This window comes from Artemia sp. Qi Xiang Cuo, chromosome 8, assembly GCF_049724085.1.
Source record: "Artemia sp. Qi Xiang Cuo chromosome 8, ASM4972408v1, whole genome shotgun sequence".
Lineage (NCBI taxonomy): Eukaryota > Metazoa > Arthropoda > Branchiopoda > Anostraca > Artemiidae > Artemia > Artemia sp. Qi Xiang Cuo.
The window spans coordinates 4,715,034-4,727,751 of record NC_142801.1 but is presented as its reverse complement, the minus strand read 5'-3'; positions in this window follow the sequence as shown (position 1 = coordinate 4,727,751).

The window sequence follows — 12,718 nt, the reverse complement described above, 5'->3', positions numbered from 1 at the left end:
TACAAAGTGTCTTTAGGTTATTTCAACATCCCCCTTAACATACCCTGAACGTTTCACCTTAATACCCTTAGCCTCACTAGTTTCGATAGCATTGATAACAGTTCCGTAGGGAATTTTTTTTTATTCGACAGTGGAACACACACATTTAGTTGATTTCCAGATAGAAAATATGTTTTGAGGAGATCACTCCCCCACAACCCTCAGGGCAAGGGTTTTAAGTTATGCCCTGGGGGCATATAAGAACGATGTTGGCACAATATTATTTATTATTTTTTCCTTTAGACCAGGGCACTTTGTATCGAAGCAGTTGTCGTAGAAACTTCGAAAAGGGCTCATTCAATTGGAAATTGGAGTGGCTTGTGCCCTTTTTAAAAGTCAAAACTGATTGGAAGGCAACTAACACCCACCCATTCCACGCCCACCAATTCCAGAAACACAACCAATCAAAATTTTTAGATAGCTATTTTGTTCAGCATAATTGATTTCCAGATAGAAAATAGGCTTTTCAGGAGGATACTCCCCCACAACCCTCAGGGCAAGGGTTTTAAGTTATGCCTTGAGGGCATATAAGAACGATGTTGGAACTATCTATTATTTTTTTTTTCCTTTAGACCAGGGCACTGCGTATCGAAGAAGTTGTCGTAGAAACTTCAAAAAGGGCTCATTCAATTGGTAATCGGAATGGCTTGTGCCCTTTTTAATAGTCGAAAGTGATTGGAAGGCAACTAACACCCCTTCCACGCCCACCATTTCCCAAAATATATCCAATCAAAATTTTGAGATAGCCATTTTGTTCAGCGTAGTTGATTTTGAAATAGACATTATGTTTTGAGGACGACACTCCTCAACAGCCCTCAAGGCAAGGGTTTGAATTTATGTCATGGGGGCATATAGGATTTTTATAGAAAGCGTTGCCGTAGAAACTTTTAAAAACGCTCATTTGATTGGAAATTCAAAGGTCTAGTGCCCTTTTTAATAGTCGAAAGTGATTTGAGGGTAACTAACCCCCCTCTCACGCCCACCTTTTCCCCAAACACATTCGATCAAAATTTTAAGATAGCCATTTTGTTCAACGCAGTTCAAAGTTCAGGAAATTATGTTTTTGAGGATGACAATCCCCCCCACAGCCCTCAGGGCAAGGGTTGTAAGTTATGCCCTGGATGCATATAAGGTTTTTATAGAACGTGTTGTTGTAGAAACTTCAAAAAGAACTCATTTGATTGGAAATTGAAATGGTTAGTGCCCTTTTTAATAGTTGAAAGTGATTGGAAGGCAACTAACACCCCTTCCACGCCCACCATTTCCCGAAAATTATTCAATCAAAATTTTGAGATAGCCTTTTTGTTCCACGCAGTTTCTAGTTCAGGAAACTATACCATTGAGAAGGACCCTCCCCCCACAGTTTTCAGGGCAAGGGTTTTAATTTATGGCCTGGGGGCATATTGGTTTTTATTGAAATTTTTGTCGTAGAAACTTGAAAAAGGGCTCATTCGATTGGAAATTCAAAGGTCTAGTGTCCTTTTAAATAGTCGAAAGTGATTTGAGGGTAACTAATCCCCCTCTCATGCCCACCTTTTCCCCAAACACATCCAATCATAACTTTTAGATAGCCATTTTGTTCAGCGTAGTTGATTTCCAGATAAAAATTATGTTTTTGAGGAGGACAACCCCACAGCCCTCAGGGCACGGGTTATAAGTTACGCCCTGGGGGCATATAAGGTTTTTATAGAAAGAGTTGTCGTAGAAACTTCAAAAAAGGTTCATTTAATTGGAAATTCAAAGGGCTAGTAACCTTTTTAATAGTCGAAAGTAATTGGAGGGCAACTAACCCCCCTCTCACAATCACCTTTTCCCCAAACACATCCAATCAAAATTTTAAGATAGCCATTTTGTGCAACGCAGTGGAAAGTTCTGGAAATTAGGTCTTTGCGGATGACAATCCCCCCCCCACAGCCCTCAGGGCAAGGGTTGTAAGTTATCCCCTTGGGGCATATAAGGCTTTTATAGAACGCGTTGTCGTAGAAGCTTTAAAAAGGGCTCATTCAATTGGAAATTAAAAGGGCTAGTGCCCCTTTAATAGTCAAAAGTGATTGAAGGGCAAATAATCCCCCTCTCACGCCCACCATCTCCCCAAATACATCCAATCAAATTTTTGAGATATCCATTTTGTTCAACGTAGTCGAAAGTTCTGGAAATTAGGTCTTTTAGGATGATAACCCCATCAGAGCCCTCTGTGCAACGTTTGTAAGTTTTTCCCTGTGGGCATATAAAGTTTATATAGAAAGTTGTTGTAGAAATTTCAAAAAGGGCTCATTTAATTGGAAATTGCAATTGCCCCTTTTAATAGTCGAAAGTGAGTGGAGAGTAATTAACCCCCCTCTCACGCCCACCATTTCTCCAAAAACATTCAATCAAAGTTTAGAGATAGCCATTTTGTTCAACGCAGTTGAAAGTTTTGGAAATTATGTATTTAATGATGACAAACCCCCCAGAGCCCCCAGGGCAGAGGCTGTAACTTGTGCCCTGGGGGCATATAAGGTTTTTTTTAGATAGAGTTGTCGTAAAAACTTCAAAAGGGGCTGATTCAATTAGAAATTGAGAGGGCTAGTGCCCTTTTTAATAGTTGAAAGTGATTGGAGGGTAACTAACCCCCCTCCCACGCCCGCCATTCCCCCAAACACATCCAATCAAAAATTTTAGATAGCCATTTTGTTCAACGTTGCAGAAAGTTCTGGAAATTAGGTCTTTGAGGATGACCCCCCCCCCAGCCCTCAGGGCAAGGGTTGTATGTTATGCCCTTGGGGCATATAAGGTTTTTATTGAAAGCGTTGTCGTAGAAACCTCACAAGGGCTCATTTGATTGGAAATTGAAAGGGCTAGTGCCTTTTTTAATAGTTGAAAGTGATTGGAGAGCGACTAATGCCCCTCTCACGCCCACCATTTTCCCAGACACGTCCAATTAAAATTTTGAGATAGCCATTTTGTTTAACCATTTTGATTGGAAGGCTTAAAATTTTTATAGTAAAGATCGATGTGGGTATAATGTATTATTTTTGTTGTGATTTAGACCAGGGCACTTCGTATCGAAGGAGTTGTCGCAGGAACTTCGAAAAGGGCCCATTCGATTGAAAATAAAAAGGGCTGATGCCCTTTTTAATGGTCGAAAGTGATCGGAGGGTAACTAATCCCCCTCCCACGCCCACCCTCCCATTTGCCTTTATGTTGAAAAAATAAATGTTGTCTTAAGATTAAATCAAAATGCACTGTGTTAATGCTCTTTTCCAATAAGGCATCTCAGCAGTATCTCAAGAACGAATGAGGGTATTATGTTCAAACTTTCGGGGCTACTTCTGCTCCTAAAATTTAACCAAATCAAAATAGTGTAAGTGTATAAAGCTATCAAAGAAAGCAAACAGATTTTTTTGCGAATGGTATCAATTTTTCTATTTCAGGCCAACTAAATTAAACACGACTATTTGTGTCCAGATTTTTAAAAGAGTGTATGTTGTTATAAATTTTTGAAAATTTTTCTCCTGCATACAAATAGTAGGCCAAACTACAAACTATAAATTCTTAAAAAAACGAAAAGATTTAAAGTATTATTTTCTTTTTCCCTGAAAAGACTATGTCAATATAAAACGAACAGAATTTAATTAAAAAAAACTTTTTCCACAAAATAATTTTCTGAAAGAAAAGTAAAGACCTCCATTAAACAAAAAAATGAGCAAAAATAATACCAAATAATCTACCAAGCGTGAAACTACCACAAATCAGCATCGATAAATAAATGAAACCGAAAACGAACAGAAATCACAATAAATAACCGAGTCAAACTCAAAACGAGCAGAAATTAACATAAGTCGGGCTCAAAACCCCAATGCCTTCCCAAGGCCAGAACATAATTTGCACTTTACTGAAAAAAATACAAATGAATGTGCATTGTCAGTTTAATATACATATACTGATATTTAGTTATCAAAATGTTAATATTATTTGATTTATTATAGTTATAAAAGTAAAAACATTTGTATTTTTTTCAGTAAAGTGCAAATTATGTTCGTGATAGTAGCAGTAAGGAGAGATAGTAGCAGCTGCTACCTAGTAGAAGCAATAGTGGTAGTACGCACATAGTGCCTTTTGGTTAATTCAACATCCCAAGGGCGCCGGCAGAAAATTTTCCAGGGCGTGGGCAGATGCTAAAATAACAGTGGTGGTTGGGTGACAGGGAATAAACTTCATGACATTTTTTCGTAGGAAAAAGTCCATGTTTAAATACTTTTAGGAAAAAACTCTCAAATAAAAAGAGCAATTAAATTGCATGAAAAATGAAACAAATAACAGTAAATTTTAAATCTCAAGGATTATTGGCAAAGGTATCAACTTATTTAGCCAATAATATATTTAATTATTAGGCATATAATGTTAAAAAGAAATTCAAACTCAAACCAAAATTACAAAAAGATTTATTGCTTCCGTATAAGCTTATAACAGATGTAGACTTGTCCTTATGCAATATCCTACGCCTTAGAATAATTTACAGAAAGAGTAGAGATGCTCAAAAATCATCCTGCCTGAATAGGTACCACGTCTTGATTTTATACCTGCCATAAAAAATGTACTTCTTTCATAACAGGACGATTCTCCCCCTCGAACTTAAATTCCTCATATAATACGATATTTAAAAAAGATAGAATAGCGAAAAAAAAAAAATTAAACCTACTATCCAGCTGTCAAAATGACCATCTCGCTTTTTATTGTCCTATTCAACGAAATAAAATGAACTGGTTCAGAAAAATTTTCGTTGCAAGAAAATCTTATCAAATAGTTTGTGATAAAAAACTGAAAGGAAAATGTGACTTGGGCCAATATTCACCAAAACTAAAAATGAAATTCTCATGAAAATTTCTACACCAGCAGTATTGGTTTTTTGTGCTGATTCTTAATATATAATTCTTTCAGTTTATTATTACCCACCCAAACCCAATAATCTGAGAAAATTGACCTGATTTTTGAAAAAAGGGAAAACACCCCCAAAAAGCAAGCGATCTTATTGAAAATCCCTTTATTAGATATATCATATCAGAGAACCCTACCGTAGAGGTTTCAAGCTCCAATCTTCAAAATGTTGAGTTTCACATTTTTTTTTTCAGAAGAAACATCGTCGATGCGTGTTTTTTTTTCCAGGGGTGATTGCATCAAACCGAAGGTCCAAGATAATTGGAAGGGAGCTTTTTCAAACGTAAATTTAAAGTTTTTTTTTAAGTGATCATAAAGACTGGGCCAGGGAAAATTCTTGCTTTCTGCCATTTTAGGGCACCAAACTACGACTTTACCCCAAAGAGGAAGAATTTGCAATCAATTTAAAAGTCTGAGAAGCTAATTGATTTAAAATTATCAATAACTATATTTTAGGCTTCCCAGTTGCAAAAAAATAATGCCATACGACGGCAGTACTGGATTCAACCAAGTTGATTCGCTCAATTTGTAATGAAATTAGGCTACGTTTGGTGATCTATAATTGCGTATCAGCTATAATGAGGGGGTGAGTCATTGTTTAGGTAGGGGTAGAGTAGATTCCTAAAAAAAAAAATTAATGGACAAACCGCTTACTATTCATGAGGCTTCAGATAAATTTTGAAAGAGTTACCGGGGGGTAGGAATTAATTAAAATGTTTTTCTGTAGAACTTTCCCATATCTACCAGCACGGAGGTGGAAAAGGCAAGGCAGGTCATCATCAGCCCCGCCAGGAAATTTCATTGGGGTGGCAAATACTGCTTGGAATTTAGTTTTCAGCAATTTTCAATGGTAATATTTTTCTTTTTCTATTTATATGAAGTACTTCAATGCATTTAAACAAATGAATGTAATGTATTTATCGATAAGAAAATCCTTTTGTGGAGGTTGTGATGGCTTCAATTATTTTGAAGATCGAAATTCTCACAGAATTTCCATCCATACAAACGATAATAATCCTTTTCATCCATCTTAAATTGTAAATTTAAACGTAGGATGGTACTAATCAACGTACAATTATTGATTCACACATTTTAAATGCAATTAACCAGGGATTTAAGGGATCAGTACCTCAAATTATATCTTGGTTAGGCCTGGGTATGATTTGGAAAACAATCAGAACTTAAATAAAAAAAAAACAACTTTTCAACTGAAAGCAAGGAACAGATTTGAAACCTATTTGAAAAGATTATTCTTTATACGAAGGGGGCTGCCTCCTCCTTAGCTCCTTACTCTTTACTGAAGTTTGGCTTATGTCTAAATTTTTAAAGAAAATTTGCAATTAGAAAAAAAAGATTTTCCAAAGCACTAAAAAACTTTTGTTTAATGTGCAGTGAGGTGATGAGAAGGGGCAATCCCCCTTATATACAGAGTAATTTATATTTATTTTAAGTTTTAAACTTGCTCCTTATTTTAGTGGAAAATCCTTTTCTATTTGTTTAATTACATCTCATGAAACTGTAAAGTTTTATGAATCCAATACTTTTGGGGACGCAGAAAAAACGATCAATATTTCAATGATCTCTGTTTTGATTTTGATGGGTAATCAAACAGTTCGTGGTAATGAACTGTAAGTAAGGAGCGACCCGGCTCAATAGTAACCGAAACTTTAAAAAACGGAATTTTGATACCAATAGATATATCAAAAGAATTGGCTTATTATGCTGATTTCAAATATGGAATCAGCCGTTTCCTTAAGTTTAATCTTACCCATCAAAAGCTACGAGCCTGAGAAAATTTGTCTGATTTTCGAAAACAGGGGGAAACACCCCTTTGAAGTAATAGAATTTGAAGTAAATCATATCATCAGATTCAGCGTATCAAAGAACCCTACTGTAGAGGTTTCAAGCTCATACCTCCAAAAATGTGGAATCTTGTATTTTTTTTTGTTTTGCCAGAAGAAAGACCATCGATGCTTGTTTATCTTGTATAATTATTTTTTTCCCAGGGGTGATCGTATCAACTCAGTGCGCCTAGAACGTCGAGAGAGGGCAAATTCTAACGGAAATATAAAGTTCTAGTACCCTTTTTAATTTACCAAAAAATTGGAGGGCAACTAGGCACCTCCCACGCCTTTTTTCCCAAAATCGTCCGATCAAAAGTTTGAGATAGCTATTTTGTTCAGCATAGTTGAAAGGCCCAACAACTATGTTTTTGGAGATAACATGACCCCCTACAGTCCCCGGGGATACATTTTTAAGTTATGAAATTAGCCCATTGTTTACGTGTAGTATTTGTTATTGGGAAATATGCATACCTTTTTCGGGTGGGGAGGGGAGGACGAATTTTCTGCTGGGAGTATTTTGCACGGGCAAAATTTTCTATGTACAGGGAAGCTACCAGGGGGGTGAATTTTTCAGGGGAAATTTTGCACTGGGTGAATTTGCCAGAAATCCTATACAGAATTTTATTTAAATATCTCGCTTTCTCTTTACTGATTCAATTTTACACATGGAGATGTTAAGGATAATTGTCAGGGGTAGTTTCCGCCAGAATTGAATTGTCCAGAGGATTTTTCTGTGGGGAGGGGGATTTTTCCGCTGAATTGGAGCCCCGTATCCTGGCGCTATTTAAAAAACGATCAGAAACTAAATAAAAAAAAACAACTTTTTTCAAATGGAAGTAAGGAGCAACATTAAAACTTAAAACGAATTGAAATTATTAATTAGATTATTAATTATATGAGGGGAGTTGCCTCCCTCCCTCATATTTTTAGTTTCATTTTGAATACCAAAAACCAATATATTTGACATCTTTATGCTTCGTAACTGTAAAAAATTAAATATTTTTCAAACTGACAACTAGATAAATACAATCACTCTTGAAAAAAAAAGTTAATAAGACACAAAAAACGTATCCGTTCAGGGGAAATTCCTAGAAATTCCCAGAATTCTGTTCAGGGGAAACATTTCTGATTATAGTTGCTTCATATATCAGCTCATTGGTACTCTTGCAATGCAAGCAAAAGTTGACGGCATATTTTTTACCGAAATTGCCCCTTTTAAGTTATTTACCTTGTGTTTTCTATAATTAAACGAACTTTCTTGTGCTCCAGTAAATGCAATAATTACAAATAAACAAATACATATTTAGGATCACCACAAAAAGCTGATTCTTTGATTAAATTTTATCAATAATTGAGCTTTTTTGTTATTGACAAGGATCCTTAATTACTTACCATTCATTACTATGAAGAATTTGATTTTTTTTTTTTTTGTTACTCAAACCAAATCATACAGAATTTGTTTGTGAAAAACGGGAAAAGGGTCACTCAGTCAAAAATTAGAACTTATATTTTTATTATTAAGGGTCAAAATCTATTGGTAGATGGCCAGCAATGGGGTAGAGACCATTTTTTCCATGGTTTTTCCCTTTTCTATCCTCTATCCTTTGGCTTTCATACAATTACTTTAATTCAATTCAATTTTATTCGAATAAAAACATAACACAAACATCAATAACAATAAAGATCCTAGAAGATAACTTGTTAAGGACCAAAAGAAGAAAAAAATTAAAGCAACACTGAAAAAAAAATATAGAAGAATAAAACATGGCTAATTAGAACAAATTTGTTAAAAATGGAAATATTAAATTATACTATCAAGTTTTGTTACATTTTTATACAACTGGCAAGAACTTGTGGCTAGTTCAACGTTGGAGGGTATTTTGTTCCATTGAATAATGGATTTGTAAATGAGAGATTGCTGGGCAGCACTTGAAATACATTTAGGAATTTTAAAGGCTCTATTAAATGAACAGAGACAGTGGGCTTCCGAATTATTAATGTCATAAAAGGTTAGTAGTTGAGGGGGAAGATTATTGTGGAAAGCAGAGTAAGCAAGCGATAAATTTAGTTTTTGTATGATTTGATCAAGTGGAGCTATGCCAAAGTCTGAATACAAATCACGAGTTGGATATAGACGGGGAAGCCGAAAAACTGTTTTAATGGCGCGGTTTTGGGCAAATTTGAGTTTTTTAATGAAGGACCGTTTTGTATTTCCCCAAGCTGATCCGCAATAAGAAAGGTAAGGAAAAATAAAGGAATAGTAGAGGGTAACTAGGATGTCAGGAGGAAAAAAATAATTCACACGGTTAATCATAGCAACTTGTCTCAAAATTATTGCTGTTATGTAAAAAATATGATTAGAGAATGACAAGCATGAGTCAATAAATACACCAAGAAACTTGGCAACCTCCACGTGTGGGAGGATGTCGGAGGAGTACCTGAGACCAAGAGCAGGTTGAATAACGTCTTTGTTGTAGGGGGTTCTGAATAACACTATTTGGCTTTTTTTGCTATTAATGGTCATGTTATTCGTAAGGCACCACGTCTGGACTCTGTTCAGAAGGACTTGGGCAGAGGTTATTGCCAATGGTAGATGGGTGCCAGTGATGAAGAAGTTGCTGTCATCAGCAAATAATACATGATACACTGAAGGGCCCAGGTCTATAACAAGATCATTGATATACAGGAGAAATAAAATAGGGCCTAGAACGGAGCCTTGCGGGACACCCCTCCTAACAGGTAAGGGCTGAGAGGATACTCCACCCAGGCTCACACTCTGTAACCTTCCAGATAGATAAGAATCAAACCAAGAGAGAGGAACACCACGAATACCGTAACTATTTAATTTACTTATTAAAATACTATGATCGACCGTGTCAAAGGCCTTAGAAAAATCGAAAAATGAGCCCAACGCAGTTTTTTTAAGGTCGAGTTGTGAGCGTATGAACTGTGTGGCGTCAATTAGAGCATGGGAAGTTGAGAATTTCGGCCTAAAGCCATATGGGTGAGGAGAAATCAAGGATACGGAGTGCTGACTGTCAAACAGAAAGGGAGACAGACGTCTGGAGATGATTCTCTCGAGCACTTTGGATATATCAGGAAGAATTGAGATTGGACGATAATTACCTATCTCAGTTGGATCGCCCTTTTTAAGAACTGGAATGACAATGGCTGACTTTAGTAAATCAGGGAAAACTCCGTGCGTTAAAGATAGGTTGGCAATATGCTCGATGGCCTCGTAAACAAAAGAGATATGGTCTTCAGGAGCTGATTGCTTAATCCAAGACAGTCAGGAGTAAAACTAATAGGGAGAGAACCGATGATTTGAAGTACCTCATTGCTATCAGTTGGGCAAAAAAACATGGATCTAAAATTGAAGCAAAGGAATACAGCCTGTGAGGAGGAGTGGGAGTCAGTATGAGGAACATTCAAAAAATAATTATTAAATGCATCAGGTGCATGTAAAGGGTCAATTAATCTACCATTTGTGTCTTTAAGGCGAATAGGTATAGACTTTGATTTTCTATTTTTTGAAAGTATATGAAGTCCCAAATTACAGTCCCAAATTTTCAGGGGGAAGCCCCCCTTCCGCCCCCCTGCTGGTGCCCATGTAAAATCACCCTCTATATGCTCTGGAAGTTGCAGCGTTATATCCTTAGCCTCAGTAGTAGTGGTAGCATCCTTTTGACAACCTACATCCACATAGCGTGTTTCTCCAAAATATTCTCTGAAAGCTGCACCTTAAACCTCAAGTGTGACAATAGTGGCAGTAGTAGTAGTAGTATTACTAGCAGCATGCAGATAGCGCCTTTTTTCAACACCCCCCTCCACATACTCTGAAAGGTTCAATTTAACACTCTAAGTTGTTCCTAAGGTATTGCTGATACACCCTTTGACAACCTTTTTGCATATAGTACAGTATGTTTTGATTTAGTTTCACTTCCTCCACTCAATATTTCCTTAAGTTTTCACTTTAATACCCTTAGCCTTAGTAACAGTCGTGGTAGAAGTAGTAGTTGTGAGTAGTAGTAGCAGTAGCTTGCACATATTGCCTTTTGGTCAGTTGATCATCCCCCACATCATTCCCTGAAAGTTCCAATTTAATACACGAAACCACTTCTGATATACGCCCTTTCGGCTACCCGTATGCATATAGTGTGTTTTGATTTAATCACGTACCCCCTCAGTAGGCCCTGAAAGTTTCACCAGAATGTCCTTGGGATTTTAGACCCAAGGGTCGAACATGCCTCCCTTTATTGATAATAACACTATATATAAATAGTGGACGAAATGCATAACTTACAGCCCTTGCCCCAAAGGCTGTGTGTGTGTGTGGGGGGGGGGTCGTCTCCAGAGATATAGTTATTATAACTTTCAATTATGCTGAACAAAATGGCTATCTCAAAATTTTGATCGGATTCATTTAGTGAAATAGGGGCGTGAGTGGGGTTTGGTTGCCCTCCAATCACGTTGACTCTTAAAAAGGGCACTAGAATTTTCAATTTCCAATCGAATGCTTAACTTTCGAAATTTTTGTGACAACTCCTTTCAAACAAAGTGATTTGGTGAAAAGAAAAAAAAACTATAAAAAAAAACCGCAAACAAAACAGAGAGCCCACTTCGCTCTTTACTGAGGTAGCGCTATTGCATTGCCTATGATATTTAGGTCAATATTAGGAATTTCTTCATCAAATGACTCAAGGCGAATAAATCATGGATTTAAGGAATTACTTACAGGAGAGAGAATGGAAATTGGACGAAAATGCGTTAACTTTCAAAAAGAAAAATCTAGTAGATAAGCTTATCTCTTATTCCTTTTTGGTTTAATAGCTTTGGTTTACTGCATTTTCATATTGACAATTTTGGAACAAAACACCGTAACTTGCAAAAACAAGATTAAAAGCTTAACGCTTTGTATTTGACTTCGGGACGCAATTGATATGTTGCACATTTTGATATGTTATCTCTAAGAGAATCCTTCATCCCAAGATTACTCCCGAGCCGCCTTCCACCTCACCGTCTTTAAAACTATTAGGGAAGACTAATAAATTATGGTCTTGAGACCTTGAATCATGGATTGCGAAGCTTTTGACCCCCCCCCCCAAAAAAAAAAATCTAATAAAATTTGGATGAACGAACCTAAGCTTCCACCTATTGTTCCATGTAAATGCTTCTGTAATAAGAAAGGAATTAAAACATCACCGCTCATTTTTATGACAATATTCGATGAGGTAGGCAATTCCAAAATCTTCGATATCCGCTTGTACTTTCTTAGCGAAAGCCCTAGGAATAGCCAAGGCTGTATCCCGAAATGTTTGTCCGACTCGAAAAACGCAACAAAAATGACTGTAATCAAATTTTTGATGCGTTTTTTTTGTATACCCCCCTGAAAAAAATTCGGGGTACGACCCTGGGGATAGCACATCTGTTGGACCTTTGTTTCAAGAAATTCCTGATAATTATCAGATATTTCTTGAAACGAAGGCCAACTACTGGTGGTTTCTGAAGAACGAACGCCACATAAAAGAAGAAAGTGACATCATTTCATTGTATTTAATTAATGTTTAATGGTTTGATCTTCTGCTTTGTTTAAAGTATTTATATCATCTCAATTACAATAGCATTCCATGATAGATTAATAAAATTAATATAATAAAAGCGTGTGTTTAAAATGCTTCTTCAGCTTCTTTCAATACTGGTAAAATAGTCATCACCAAAAACTGTGCGCGATACAGCCCCAATACAAAAAGAAATAGTCAAAGACAGCTAATTCCATTATTGTTAGGAAAAAAGTAAAAATTTGTCGATTATCGTAATGTTGGTAGCAACCAGCATATCCCTTAAGATTGCTTCGATTGCATTGTCTAGTGCCAAAAAAGCTGTGTCAAGTACATAGTCTTAAGACGTGTCCTTCTACA